This window comes from Kogia breviceps, chromosome 2 (genome assembly GCF_026419965.1).
Source record: "Kogia breviceps isolate mKogBre1 chromosome 2, mKogBre1 haplotype 1, whole genome shotgun sequence".
Lineage (NCBI taxonomy): Eukaryota > Metazoa > Chordata > Mammalia > Artiodactyla > Physeteridae > Kogia > Kogia breviceps.
The window spans coordinates 98,719,312-98,735,691 of record NC_081311.1 but is presented as its reverse complement, the minus strand read 5'-3'; the positions used below and the strand labels follow the sequence as shown (position 1 = coordinate 98,735,691).

At 35.6% G+C, this 16,380-nt stretch overlaps 1 protein-coding gene across 5 annotated transcripts in view; it reads left to right on the top strand.

The window, feature by feature from the left end:
- DPP10 (dipeptidyl peptidase like 10) overlaps positions 1 to 16,380 on the top strand; it is a 1,329,914-nt gene that overhangs the window by 1,012,723 nt on the left and 300,811 nt on the right. The gene's annotated exons all lie outside the window — the stretch shown is intronic.

Below are 16,380 nucleotides of genomic sequence, written 5' to 3'. Positions count from 1 at the left end.
TTGATGATTTTAGTCTTTTGAAATATACATATGTTATATTTTTAGACAAGTTTATATTTCTTATTTAAAATAATTAATTTACACTACAAAAGGCGGGGAAACTGTAATCAAAGACATCTTTTTCCTGTTATAAGTGTTGGCCCTTTTCCTTTACCTTTGTTCTGTGTTCTCTCTACTCATTGAGATTTTGAAAAACATGTAATAGTAGGAAAAGTGCTTGAGCTTTATAACCAAACTATTACAGCATCCTCAAGTTTTTAAAACAATATTTATCTAAAGAGTTTTAACTTAAAGTGACTGCTATATTAAAATGATAATAAACTTTAAAAAAATCAGGTTTCAGTAGCTACAGTTTGTTTTATTCTGTTTCATTGATCTATGCGTCTATCATTCTGCTAGTTCCACATAGTCTTCACTTATTTTGGATATTTTACATAAATGGAATCATCCAGTATATGACTGTTGTCTGGCTTCTTTCACTTAGTATAACGCTTTTTCGATTTATCCACATTAAAATATGTATCAGTACTTCGTTCCTTTTTTATGGTTGAATGCTATTTCATTGTATGTATGTACTACATTTATTCATTTATCCATTGAAGGATACTTGGGTTTTTCCCACCTTTTGGCTGTTATGGATAGTGTTGTTGTAAACATTTGTGCACAGGCATTTGTTCGAGTACCTGTTTTCAACTTTGGAGATAAATATTGAGGTCTGGAATTGCTGGGTAATATGATAATCTATGTTTATCTTTTTGAGAAATCACTTTCTAAAATGGCTGCACCATTTTACATTCCCACGGGCAATGTGCAAGTGTTGCAGTTTCTCTGTTTCCTCACCAACAGTTGTTATTTTCCATTCTTCTTATTGTAACTATCCTAATGTATATGAACTGATATCTCATTGTGGTTTTGGTGTATACCTCCCTAATTAGACTAATGATGTTAAGCATATTTTCATATGTTTGTTGGCCTCCTGTGTTTCTTCTTTGGAGACATGTCTATTCAAGTCCATTGTGTTGTTTTTTTTTTTTTTTTTCTTTTTGTAGTTGAGTTTGAGAGCTGTTTAGATATTCTGGATAGAAGACCCTTATCAAATATATGATTTGCAAATATTTTCTTCCACTCAGTAGATTGTTTTTTCACTTTGTTGATAATGTCCTTTGGTGCATAGATTTTTAAAATTCTGATGAAGTATGATTTATCCATTTTTGTCTCTTGTTACTCATGCTTTTGGTACTATATCTAAAATACATTGCCAAATTCCAGGTCATGAAGTTGTACCCTTATGGTTTCTTCTAAGAGTTTTATAGTTTCAGTTCTTATATTTAGGTTTATATTTTGAATTATTACTTTTTGTTGTTTGAGATAGCCTTAAAAATGTTTTAAGTTTTCTGTTATATATTGAAAAACCGTTCCAAAATGGTTTTGTTGGTTTATACTGCCCTTAGGCAATACATAGCCTGTTATATATATACATATATATGTATATATATATATATATATTTATTTATTTATTTTTAATTTTTTTTTTTTCCGGTACACGGGCCTGTCACTGCTGTGGCCTCTCCCATCGCGGAGCACAGGCGCAGCGGCCATGGCTCACGGGCCAAGCCGCTCCGCTGCATGTGGGATCCTCCCAGACCGGGGCACGAACCCTCATCCCCTGCATCGGCAGGCGGACTCTCAACCACTGTGCCACCAGGGAAGCCCATAGCCTTTTATATTGACATATATACACTACCATGTGTAAAATAGATAGCTAGTGGGAAGCTGCTGCATAGCACAGGGAGATCAGCTCGGTGGTTTATGAAGATCTAGAGGGGTGGGATAGGGAGGGTGGGAGGGAGGCTAAAGAGGGTGGGGATATATGTCTATGTATAGCTGATTCACTTTGTTGTACAGCAGAAACTAACACAACATTGTAGAGCAATTAGAGTCCAATAAAGATGAAAAAACAGAGTAATTATTAAATTGATAGATTATATATAACCTAACTACTAATTGAATGCATACACAACCCCCCACACACACATCACACACATACACACAATAAGTATTAGTGTTATATTACTATGTAATAAATTACCCCAAACTTAGTGACTTCAAGAAAAAATTACTGTTATTCACAGTTTGTGTGTATCAGGAATTTGGGATTGTCTTAAGTGGGAGGTTCTGGCTTTAATGATGTTGCAATCAGGTATCAGCTGGGGCTGCAGTCATCTGACAGCTTGACTGAGGCTGGAGGATAGACTTCCAAGGTAGATGTCTCACATGGATGGGTAATTGGTGCTTGATGATGTCATGAGGCCTCAGGTTTCTCCACGTGAAACTCTCTACACAGTGCTACTTGAGTGTCCTCATAACATGGTACTTGGAGTATCCCAGAGTGAATAATGCAGAAGATAAAGATAGAGATTTCAGTGCCTTGCCTGATCTCCCTTTGGAAGTAACCTGTTATTTTCACCATGTATGTATATTTTTTGTCACACAAGTCAGCTCTAATTCAGTGTTGGAGGGGGCTACCAGAGGGTGAGGATTTGGGGAGACCATCTTAGAGGCTGACTAACATAGTCCCCAAATATTTCATATTCATCCTATGTGAAGTATACTCAAGGCCCCCCAAATTTTTATCCATTACAGTCCAGCATTTTAATCAAGCAGAGAAATCTCCTTAGGCATGGTTTCTTGACTGTAGTCCCTTGAGTATATTTATATATTCATATATAAAATTAAATATGCTCAATATATATCCATATGTTTGTATCCATATAAATACTATAAAGATACACATATATTTTAATATGTATTTAAATACCAATTTGACTATTATTCTCAGGTTTTTGTTTTTTAGTTTTATTGTGAATAACATTTATTTACTCCATTCATTTATCTTTTGTAGTCTTAGTATTTTTTTAAACATCTATATGTATAATTCAATCATTAGTTTTATTGTCCTTTCTTTAAATATATCACTAATTTTTTGGTTTTAATTATTTTTTGACTTGGAGAAATTTTGAATTTTGTGAATTTTTATCTTTCACTTTGTTGTGTTTATTTTTGTTCTAGGCTTAGAGAAATGCCCAAAAATATGACAAATATAAACTTGTATTTTTTAAAATTTTTATATATTTTATGCTTAAAGATTCATTCTATTTTAGTTGCAATTGTTTATGGTGACAAATGATCAAAACCTCTCTTTCTAATGATCATAGTAACAAAAAGACCTATCTTTCATATGAGTGAATGTAATCATGTGCAGTCTTTGGAAGGGCAAGACTCCAAAGGGACATTTTTGACGTAAAACCACCCAACACAATAAACTGTTTCATGAATGCCATGCCTGTCCTCAGTTTCCCTATGACAATAATGAAGAGGGAAGAAATATGAATGCTTCTCAAACGTACTCAAATTTACTGTCCTGAAAAATTTCCTGGTCATGTGATAATAATCCTGCCTCTGTGATCCTGTGCAAGAGCCACTATACAGGATCTAGCACTGTTATTGTGAAGTCAGAAGAGCTTGCTGGGGAGCGCTAATTTAGTTTTATTTCCCTACTGATGTTCTCAATTTGAATCAAATATCAATAGTTTAGTGTAGGTCAAATTTAGAAAGTGTCTTTTAGGTCAACAACTGAGTTCTTCTGTGTGTAACCTGTGGGCTACCAATGTTGAATCACATTAACGTGTGGGTTACCAATGTTGAAATGCTTTATTCAGAGCTTAAGTTGGCATCATCATCGTGTCTAAGCTATGAAGAATATGATTCTGACTTTTTTCTTAGCTTTATTTTTATTTTTTTCTTAGCTTTTTACATGTTAACTATACTATTTTAACAAACACTACAATGATCTGCAATTATAGTACAGTAAGTTCCCTGCATATGTATGAGTTCTGTTCCGAGAGTCCAATTTGTTCCTAAGTCCAACAAAGTTAGCCTAGGTACCCAGCTAACACAATCGGCTATCTAGTACTGCACTGTAATAGGTTTATAATACTTTTCACACAAATAATACATAAAAAACAAACACAAAGAATAAAGAAAACATTGTTAATCTTACAGTACAGTACCTTGAAGAGTGCAGTAGTACAGTACAACAGCTGGCATCCAGGGGCTGGCATCGAGTGAACAGACCAGAAGAGTTACTGACTGGAGGAGGAGAGGTGGTGGGAGATGGTAGAGCTGAAGGGTCGTCAGCAATAGGAGACGGAGGGCAGGCTGAAATGTCACTCACGCCTGACGTGGATGGCACAGGTTCTGGTTCCTTGCTGGATTCAATTCAATCTACCCTCTTGAAAAAATGATCCAGTGATGTCTGGGTAGTAGCTCTTTTTTTCTCGTCATAGATGACAGGGTAGCACTGGATTGTATTCTCAATGGCTGCTGCAACCTTCATGTACCGTTCTACATTCGGGTATGGCTCAAAAACTCACAGTGTCTCCTCAAATAAAGAAAATCCCCTCAGCATTTCCTGCATCGTGAGTCTCTTCGGTTCTTCAGTTACTTCTTCCTCTTCTCTCTTCGTCTTTTCTCTGGACCTCCAATTCCTGCTGCTTCTTAGCAGTACCAGCTGCATCACCACTGCTTTTATGCCTGCTTCCAGACATCCTGGGCTTAAAATAAAGGTACTGTACTACTGTACTCTATACAGTGCTGTACAGTAAAGTACACAAAAGCACAACCACTTGTAGAGGATGCATGCACGTGACAATGTACGCCAGACATGTGAACTAACTAAACGTCACTGGACATGGGAATGCATGTTAGCATCTTTGAAAGTTCACAGCTTGAAGGTTCTTATGTAGGGGACTAACTGTATCCATAGTCGTAAAGCAATTACGATTATTAATATAGGGTTATGGACAGTTTTTGAAGATTCTGTATCAAGAGTTGCATGCTAAATAAATCATGGAAACTATAATCCAATAATGTTTTAGTCCTTTGCAAAGAAGCCAAAATAATATTCATTTTTGTTATCACTGTCAATTTTATTGAACTTAGGCTGAATCTTTTCTGTTGAGATGTACAACTATTAATTAATTCTAATATGATTAATATGAAGACTCTTTCCCCCATGCAAATTATCTGTGTTCTACAACATCAAAAAGGTAATTTGAACAAAGTGAGAAGTTGCTTCTCTTTCTCTGGTCAAATTAATGTTTCTCATATTTTGGGCCTATAGCATGGTTCCTAGGCTGCTCTTGTGCTCCACAGAATTTGAGAATGTTTTGTGCTTGTTGTCTACAGGAATCTGTGGACAGATCAAGGTAAATGATATTCTCCTGTAAGACTCCTACAGTGTGGTAAAGCCTCTGGGATACATATTCCACCAACCTATTACAAGGGAAAAAGAGGTAGATAAGTGGGGGAAAGAGGAAGGAAAGATCATTTATGATTGGAAGGAAAGATGAGTCTTCCTGTAGGGAGGTAGAGAATGCTGCAGGGGCACTTTGGAGTGACCTTGTGATCCTTAAGACTGTAAGAGTGATATTTATTCCGTTTGCTGCAAAAGGAGAAGTCTACTGGCAATGGTAGAGCTTAAGCCTGGCTGCCCCTGCTGAAGTGCTTTACTTGCAGCTGGGAAGCTTCCTGATAGTTTGATTTTTTTATGCCCAGACTACTTGTCACAATTGCAGGAACTGTCAGACCCATATCCCTTGGTGACCCTGTTTAAACAGAAGCTGACACCAAAGCAAAGCAAACTTAAAAACCTCCAGGTGATGTCCCAGAAATGCTGGAGAAAGGAGCAGGAAATCAGATAATCTTTATCATTTTCCTCTTTTTTTAAAAGAAGATATTAAACTTGCATAATCAAAGGGAAAATAAGTAAACAAAACCAAAATAAATCTCACCTCATATATCCAAATTGTTGAGTTTATCCAACTATTTTTTAGGATGTAACAATATTTGAGAGAAATATTTCTAAAATAAATGGTATATTTTCTGCATTATTAGACCAAGGAAAGAGAACTCACTAAATGCTTTTCTCCTTGGCTCATGGCTATCATTATGAACACTGATTACTCTGCAATAACTCAGCAGGAAACCTGCCTGGTTTCTCACATCTGTGTCCTTGTCTGAAGGATGGGGTACAGAAGAATGAAGAGCCTGGAGAGGAAGACAAGTACTGTATGGTATCACTTATGTGTAGAATTTTAAAAATACAAACTTGTTAAAACAGAATAAAATGGTGGTTACCATGGGATGGTGGGTGGGGGAACAGGACAGATGTTATTTTAGGGGACAAACTTACAAGGAGTAGTAAACAAGCCCTAGAAATTATAATGCACAGTACAGTGAATATAGACAACAGGACTGTATGATAATCATCAAACTTGCTGAGACTAAAAATTATTGCAAATACCTAAAAAGAAAGTGTAATTATGTAACGTGACAGAGATGCTAATTATTGCTACAATGGCAGTCATATTACAATATATAAATGAACATGTACACATTAAACTTATACAATGTTATAGGTCAAAATATATTTCAATTTATAAAAATGGGGGGATAATGTGCTTAAGTCATCTCTTGTTGGAAGGAATGTCATAGCCCAGGTTCTCTTCAATCACTCCTCTTCCTTTTAATCAGTTTCCCACACTCAAGCTAAGCTGATCTTAAAAAAAAAATCTGATTGTCATCCTCTGTTTAAAATCTTCCTAAGGCCTCTTGGGATAAAGAAGTGATAACAGCCTACAAGACCCTGCCTGCCATTTTACCCTCACCTTCCACAAACCACCCCCAACTTGTTCTCAGCACTTCTGGGATTTCCTTCAGTTCTTCAAAACACCATGCCCCTCCCATGATCGGGCTTTCACTACTCTTCTGCCTGGAACAAGTTCCTACCCCTTTTCTTCATATTGATAATTTTTACTTATTCTTTAGATGCCAACTCAAGCATACGTGCCTTAAACATCAAGGCTGTTCCAGACCTTCTCTGATTTGGTCAAATTTCCCTATTGTAAGTTTCATGGTACTCTCTCTCCCCACTGTAGAATTTATCACAACTATAATTGTGTCTGACACAATGCCTGACACAGTGTTACTCAAAAAAAAAAAAGAATAAATAGAAACATAATTTATGAATTAATAAACTAGAACCTCCACCAAACTTTTCCTTAAAGTGCCAGGCAAGGGTCAGTTGCCCTTCTCTATGCCTTTATGGCATCTGGTACATACTTACCTCTCAATATTTCTGTCATTGCATTGAAGATGACCATTTATGTGTACATCTCCTTGACTAAACTATAAGACCCTTAAAGTCAAGAAATTTGCTTAATTCATTTCAATGCCCACAGGATTTTCTGCAGTGAGTGGCGCATAGTAAACACTTAGTCAATGTTTGTGAAACTAAAACAGTGATTATCAATCTTGGCTGCACATCAGAATCACCTGGAGAGTTTTAAAAATTATTGATGGTTAAGTTCCACCTTGCAGAAATCCTGATTTAATTGTTTTGGGATATAGCCCACACACTGGAGTTTTAAAAACTCCCCAGGAGACTGCGATGTCAGCCAGGCTTACAGTCCACTGAATTTAAGTGAACTGCTCTCTTCCACCTATTGAAAACTTTTCAGACTTCAGACAAGGGAAGGACAAGAAATAAAGATTAAAATACCTGCTTTTTAATACTGCACCTACTTGGTGCTAAAGACTGTACTTGTACATCTTCATTCCTTACCATTTCTCTTTATAGTAGTTGATGTTATTTTATTAATGAAAATATAGAGACAAAGGGAGACTCCTTTGCATAATAAATTTGCATAATATGACTCAAGATTGAAACTTTTTTTTTTCTGGAACAATAGTTCTCATTATATGGTCCCAGAATAGCAGTGCCAGGATCTCCTGAGAATTATTAGCAATGTAAATCCTTGGGCTCTACCCAGACCCAATGAAACAGGAACTCTGGAGATGGGACCCAAGATCTGTGGGTAACAAGCCCTCCAGGTGATTCTGATATAGCTCAAGATTGAGAGCCACCTATTCAGAGGAAATGATTCCTTCAAATTCAAGAGCTCTACTTGGGAAAAGACCTAAGTAGCCAGAACTTAACCATGTATATGGCAATGATTTAGAGAAAATATCATTTAAAAAGAGAGTCTACCATTTTCTCTTTAGTATTTCAAAATAATTTAATCCTGGATTTAATGTTCAGCTGTTCCTTTCTGACCTTGGCCATTGGTCTGGCCTCATTTACTCTTCAAGGTTGATGCTTAATCTGTCATATTATAATTAGATGTGACCTAGTGAGGAATGCATGGAATATGGAGAAAATAGCTGAGTTTATGTTCAAATTATACATACTTAATTTTTTTGTTGAAGTGTAACATGCATACAGGAGCACGCACATACTGTGAGGATAGTCTGATGAAGTTTTACAACTGAGCATATCTCTGTAACTATCACCCAGATCAAGAAGCAAAACATCACTGTGCTCCTTTCCAGTCACTACCCACCTCAAGGCAGACCACTGTTCAAGCCTTTAACAGCTTAGATTCTTTTTTTCTATTTTTCTACATATATATATATTCATACAATGTGTGCTGTTTTGTGTATGTCTTCTTTTACTCAAAATGTTTGTGAAATATATCCATAGTACCTTGTTCATTTTCCCTACTATTATAGCATTCCACTGCAAATATTATTGTTTATCCATTTTATTGCCAATTGGACTATAAAAAATAGATATCTGAACAATAGCATTTTTGTGTTGGATTATTTTCTCTGATCACTCCCTTTTCTACCTATTACCCTGCTGCTTTTTTGGTGCCTGTTTCTGTTTCAAAAATGGATTTTAGTAGAGGGAACAAACTTTTGTTGAGTACTCAAATAGTGCCTCTTATATGGGAAGTCTGTCAATTTGAACGTGCCCAAATCCTTGCTCCTTAGTCACTGATAACATATTTTACAAAGGTGGGAAGCTTAGAGATGCTAACTTCCTTACTTAGGGTCCCACTTTCCAGTTTCAGAGCTCGGACTCAATCCCATCTTTCTAGCTCCAAAGTCTCTGCCATTTTCTAAGTAATTAGAAGACAAATGGAACTTGTATTGCATAAAATTATTTGCAATACTCAGGTAGCATTTATTATATTCATCCAGACTTACTGGTTATGCATTTTAATTTTCTATTTGCTTCTTAGAAGTTGTTTCTCAAAAATGGCCAACTAAATAACTGTGGGTTGCACTGTGATACCATTAATTTGAAAATATTCCTGAGGAAGAAAAAAGTATTCCAACATATAATGCAGTCTAGATTTTATGAAATCTTGATTATCAGAATATTTGTGCTTAAGAATTGTCATCTATTTGACATTTCCAATATCAAAGTTATTTTTTCCTTTATTCTGAGTTATGTTAAATCATAAATAGTTTTAACCATTTAAATCAAGTTTATTTTATATATTATTTCAATATACTTAACATTATTAGTCCATTTGAATTATTTAACAATTTCATTTTAAGCCATCTTTGAAAACTCAATAGTGTAATATATGTATTAATATATACTTAAGACAAACAAAATAAGTAGAAACAAATATTTTTAAAAACCTCTTTAAACCAGTATTTATAGTTTTCTTACTGTTTGGATTAACAATGCCCATTAAATAGACTAATAAATAGCTAAATTAACTATTTACATTGCCAACATCCTTATTATATCTTATGTTTGGGGTCGGAAACTTTAATTGCATTTACTGTTGTTTAGGAATAATTAGAACATAAATCTTCATGAGAATAAGCTCTTTCTAAAAAGAAAAACAAAACCGAATGAATCTTTTAAACCATATCTAACAGAAGGAACAAATCAATTATACATGTGCTACAATTACTGTGTTGATGTCTGTCCTCCAAAGTTGATGCTCTGCAGAAGAGTGGTCTTGTTATTCTCTAGAGTTAGATGCATTCACTGCAGTTTATGTTTCTACTAGTCTGTAGCTCTATAGACAAGACCTTCTTTATGATAAATTTCTATTTAACTAAGATGAAATTCACTGTACCATGAATACTGCATGCACTACTGCCTAAAAAAGTAACTCTTCTCTAGTGAATTATCTAATTAAATTCTGAGCCTTAATACTTCAGTGCTTTACAATTACAGACAAATATTTAAGAAGTCTGTGGGAGTACATGATCTGGTCATGGGATTATCTAAGCTATTAAGATTCATGCACTTGGGGAGCACTAATATTTCAAATAATCCTATTAATAATAAACTCAGGAAATCACAGCCTAGGAAAGGGACTGTACTCAAATATATGGGACTTGGAGTTCACCTTGAGAGCCTCCTGCCTTCCAGTTCCCATAGAACACACCTTCTTGGTCCCATTGTAGCTGCTGCTGCTAAACGACCTTCCTAGTTAACCTCCTCCTTTCTAAAGAGAGATAATAAGGCATGAAAAAAATATTAACATCAATTTTGGATGTTTTTCCTTGGTTAAAGCAGAAGAATCCTAGGAGGAAGAAAAAGAAAGAAAGAAGGGAAGGAAGGAAGGGAGGGACCCTAAGTTTTGGCAGATGGAATTTACAACTTTTCCTTTTTGTAGTAGCTATTATTGTATTTATCAATGTATCATTAATTCAACCACATAGCATTTGTTTTATTTTGATTTTTTGAAAATAATATGTTTAGTATAGAGAATTTGAAAACACTGAAAAACATGAAAAAGATGATTAAAATGCTTGTATTTACCTCTTTTAGAGAACACCACTAACAATATGTTGATTTATCTCATCCAAGTCTTGTTTTTGTCATAGATACATATATCTTGTTTCCATTTATAGACAAAATTATTAGAATACTTTGAGAAATAATGTATTAGCAAAATATTGTCATACTAAGCATTCCAATCTTTTTCAAGTAATCTAATGTTGTATAATTACTACAAACCTTTGTGGCATAAAACAGTAATTTATTATCATCGTGGATTTTGTGCATTCTGGAAGGGCTCTGGTATGCCATCCCCACTTGCATCCTCGTTTGTGATTGCTGTCAGATGTTGTTTGGGGCTGCACTCACCGAAAGACCTGATGGGATGGAGGATCTGCTTCCAAGGTGGCTCATTCACGTGGCTGGAAGTTAATACTGGCTTTTGACTGACAGCTCAGTATTTCTCCATGTGGACCTCTCCACGGGGTTACTTGATGTCCTCATGGCAGGGTAGCTGGCCTCTCCCAGAATGGGTGATCCAAGGGAGCAAGGTGGAGTCTTCAATGCCTTTTTGGATCTAGTTTGGACCACATAAGCCTCCATTACCACTGTATTCTATTGGCCACACAGGGTCAGCTGTAATTCCAAGTAGGAGGGGAGTATACTAGGGCATGAAAATAAGGAGATGAGGATAATTATGTGTCACAGATCCCGATAGGAAGAAATCAAATTGCATGAAGGTTTTGGACAATTCATGAAATCACTGTAGCATTAGTGGAGATTACATGCTCAATGCTGGTGAAGTCAGGTGGCTTTGAAGCTGGCTAATTACCAAGAGAGTTATGATTAATTAATATTATGTGTGAGCATCTCTATCAATGTATCACAGGCCTGTATTATTGTTATTGTTCTTTCCTATTCAATATGATAAAACCAGATTTAAATAGATTAAAAATGCTGATAAAAGTTTAGAATGAGAGTTGATTTAGTAGACTACAAAATCAAGATTACAGATAATCTAGAGGCGGGAATGCTAGCCCAAGTCAACAGCATTAAATTTATAAATGGTTAGAATGAATTTAAGCATGTGTTCTATTTAAAAATCTGGTTCTTAAAATATAGGATGAAAAAGAGTAACCAGTATCCCAACTTAGGTACTTTTATTGATCATAAACTCAGTATGGACTTAGACTCTCACACGAACTTTAAAACATCAATATATTTTTCAAGATGAGTTAATAAAATTAAACTACCTAGAACTGTGCTGTCCAGTACTGTAGCCACTGGCTACATGGGCTGAATGAGCACTTGAAATGCAATTAGTCTAAATTGAGTTGTAAAATACACACTCCAGATTTTGAAGGCTTATTAAAAATAAGTAAATAAATAAAACATTAATAATAGGTCATATTCAAGATATGATAAAACAACATTTTTGTATATATTGGACTGAATACAATGTATTAGTAAGTTTTAAACTTTTTCTCTTTTTTTAAATTAATAGGGCTATAAAAATTAAACTTACTTATATAGGACTTGTATTATATTTCTCTTGCTCAGTGCTGCTCTAGAACACAGGAGGTAAATATCCCAATGTATTAAGTGCCAGCTGGAAAGCACCTGAGATGCTGTACCCAACTGGAGACCATATGGAAGGGGACAATCATAATTCTCAAAGACTTAGAAACTGTAATGAAGGAATTAGATATGTATCTATGAACAGAGAAGACTTGGCAAAATACAGGGATAATAATAGATATCTTGAGTGTTGCTGGGCTGTCAAAGAGAATAGAAGTCAGATGTATTTCTTAGTGTAAAAACTAAGGCCCATAAAAACAAATGGCAACAGGAAGACAGATTTGGCTCAGCATAAAGAAGGCCTCCCTAACAGTTACTTGTTCAATGATACAGGGGCTTACTTTCTTTAGAAATTTACAAATGGTGGATGGATAACTCTCCATTATAGGGCACTGTGTAAAGGAAACTTGTACAGGTGAACTGTGCTGGAATAGTTAAATTTCAGTCTTTCATTAATCCAAGAAAGACAACAGTTTCCCCTCTAAAATACATCATAGCATAAACACAGGAAGAAGGAGTTGTGTGGCTCTCCTACTAATATGTCAAGTTCGAAGTCTTGCAGAATATACAGTCCTGAAATTTTCTTTCTATAAATGTCAACATTTATAGAAAGAATGTCAAAAGCAGTCTACTTTGCTTTATTTACTCATATCTAATTTGAATAAGATCAAACATAGGATAACTTTTCAGAAAAAAATAACAGTTAATAATTCTTACTAGAAATAGCAAACTTCAAGTAAAAAAATATGTACACATGGAAAGAAATTCAGATGTAGTGTTTTCTGATTATACCAAGAGACGACAGTTATGATGCCTAATTGGAGTTTACGCTAATTAACTTGTAATTGCTTTTATGTTGCCTATTTTAAAAAGAAAAAAAATGGTAAAGATTGTGTGTTAGTAAATTAACCAGCTCAAAGATAGTGTGTGGTATAAGGATCCTCTTAATTTAGCCAAATGAAAAGGACCCAAGCATTTCTGAATAAAGAGGGAGCTGAGAATGTAACTAGAGTATTGAGGCCATGCATTTTTAAAAGAACTCAGCCAGAAAATGACCAACTGTCACTGTCAAAATATCGAGACTTCATTTTTAAGAGCACATTTTTTGTTTATATAGATTTAATCCAGTGTACCTGAAACATAACTAAATGTTGCATAATCATACTTAATTTTACTTATCTGTACTGAATTATGTCCAATTTACAGTTTTACACATTTTTCTCCTCTTGTGCCTTTGAGATCATTTAAGGCTCTAACAAGGCCTTAATAGATGTGACATCCCCAATACCAAGTTCCATGCAGCTGTGCACTATTGTCATTTCTTTCTTGAATAAGTGAATGACTCCACAAGGAGCGGGACAAAGATTCGCCACTCGGGGAGAGAGGATCTATTCCCTGCTTCTTCTGCTTAACAGCCTTTCAAGACCCTGTCTCAAAAAATAAGAGATACTTTACAGAGATGATGAAAAGCCAGTGGTATTGATGTGAAATTTGATCTTCATAAAAGAGATAAATTCAATAATCAAAGCTTTTCACATTAAGTTTTCACCTTAAACTAGTTTTTGCACCTATAATTTTGCACTCACATTTATGAATATTGGCTGATTGACAATGATTTAATCACTTTTCTTTTCAAATAGAAAAATATTTCTGCCTATAATGTCTCAAATGCAAAAACATTAACAGTTTTCAATATAGGGTATCACTTTGTCATTATTGCTTTTCCCTCTAAATGGAAATGAGGAGCAGATTTTTATTTTTTGCAATTGAATTTCACTTAATACATATGCCTATCATGCATAATAACACATTCTGGGAAGAGGGCATTTTATTAATAACTTTATTTGCAAATTCAATATCATGAGACCAAAATAATGATATGCATGCTCACTTACTCTTCCTTATAATTGACAAAACTATTTGTGTATTTACTTGTGTAATGCAAAATACAGGTATATTTGACGCTGTGAAGTCATGATGTTAATAAAGAATAGGCATTTAAAACTGACTATAAGTTATTGCAGATTAGATCTGTACTTAATTATTTATTCATAAAAAAATTATGTCTTTGTTTTCAGAAAAATGCTCCAAATTACTGTACAATTCACCAAAAACACAAAGCTGTTTTTCCTGCTGTTGGATATTTAGGTTATTTGAAATTTTCCCTCTATTTATTATTATTATTATTATTATTATTATTTTTGGTGGTACGCGGGCCTCTCACTGCTGTGGCCTCTCCCATTGTGGAGCACAGGCTCTGGACGCGCAGGCTCAGCGGCCGTGGCTCACGGGCCCAGCCGCTCCGCGGCACGTGGGATCTTCCCGGACCGGGGCACGAACCTGTGCCCCCTGCATCCGCAGGCGGATTCTCAACCACTGTGCCACCAGGGAAGCCCTTCCCTCTATTTAAATACTGTTGTGATGATTCATCCTTGCACTTAAAGCTGTGTCCACGTTTCTAATACATCACTGAGTTGAATGATACTAATTTTGTAAGGGTTATTGAAACATATTACTGTAGTTATTTCCAAGAAGTTTATCTCAATTAGCACTTCTACCATCTCTGAATTACTGTGTGTTCTTTTAATTTAACCTTTTAAACATTACTAATATTGAGAAAATTGAATAAAAAGTTAAAGAGATTTGATGAAGACCTACTAGCTAGATAACAACAGAGCTGGGATCAGAATCAAAGGTCATGATATTAATCGCAATGTTAAGATGATTTTCCTTAATGTAAAATAGTATAGTCATCCAACATAAATTTATTCAATACCTATTCATGGAGCGCTTACTCTGTGCCTGGCATTGTTGTATGCATCACGGATACAGCCCTGAACAAAAATGAGAATTTCTTGTCAACATGGAGTTTTCATACCAAGTGAAAGAGAATAATGAAAATAAATGAGTAATTTATACAGCATGTTAAATGGTTCCAAGTGCTGGGGATTTTTAAAATTTTACTTTTATTTACTTTTAAACGTAGATTCACAAAAAGTTTAATCACAGCATGGAGATGTGTCTGTACCCATCACCAAGCTTCCTGCCGTGATGACATCTTTCATAACAGTTGTGCATTATTAAAACCAGGAGGAGTGTATTTATCAAAAATTGTACAATAAAATTAAGTAGACTATAGATTTTTCTCAGATATTACCATATTTTGCATACACTCAATTTTTGGCATGTCCTATGTATATTTCTGCTGCATTTTCTTACATATAACTAACATCACCACCATAATTGAGATACACATCTGTTCTGTCACCACGAAGGAAATCTCTTATACTTCTCCTTTGTAGTCACACCCTCCCTCCCCTTCTCTAATCTCTGGCAACAACTGTTCTCCATCTCTACAATTTTGTTATCTCCGGCATGGTATATAAATTGAGTTATACAATATATAACCTTTTGAGATTGACTCTTTGGGTTTTTTTTTTTTTTTTCATTCAGTATAATGCTCTTAAGATCCATATAAATTGCCATGTGTATCAATAGTTTGTTCCCTTTTATTGCTGAGTAGTACAGAGAGATCTATAAAGCAGAAAAGAAAATGCCATTAAGAAGAGTGAAGTTGGCATAGCCTGCCGCCATCTTGAGTTGGGTGTCCTGTGAGGAGCTTCAGCGCACATCCTGAGCTGAGGTGTTGGCTCAGCTGTTTCATGAGGAACTCTGGTCTGAAGGGCTGGGGGCAAGGCCTCTGCATGGGGCCAGCTATGAGCAAGTGAAACAGACTAAGCACAAAAGGAAAAAAGGTGGATGGGCTAGGCCTGAAGTGAGATGGCCAGATTTATGTCCTTTCCAGATGAAATGTGGATCCTCTAGCAACAGGAGCTGTGTGGCTGACAGGGTCTTGGTGCTCCAGCCAGGTGTCAGGCCTCTGAGGTGGGAGAGCCAAGTTCAGGACATTGGACCACCAAAGAGCTCCTGGACCCATGTAATATCAACCAGCAAGAGCTCTCGCAGAGATCTCCGTCTCAACACTAAGACCCAGCTCCACTCAGTGACAATGCTGGACACCCTATGCCAAACAACTAGCAAGACAGGAACACAACTGCACCCATTAGCAAAGAAGCTGCCTAAAATCATAATAAGTACATAGATACCCCAAAACACACCACCAGACATGGACCTGCCCACCAGAAAGA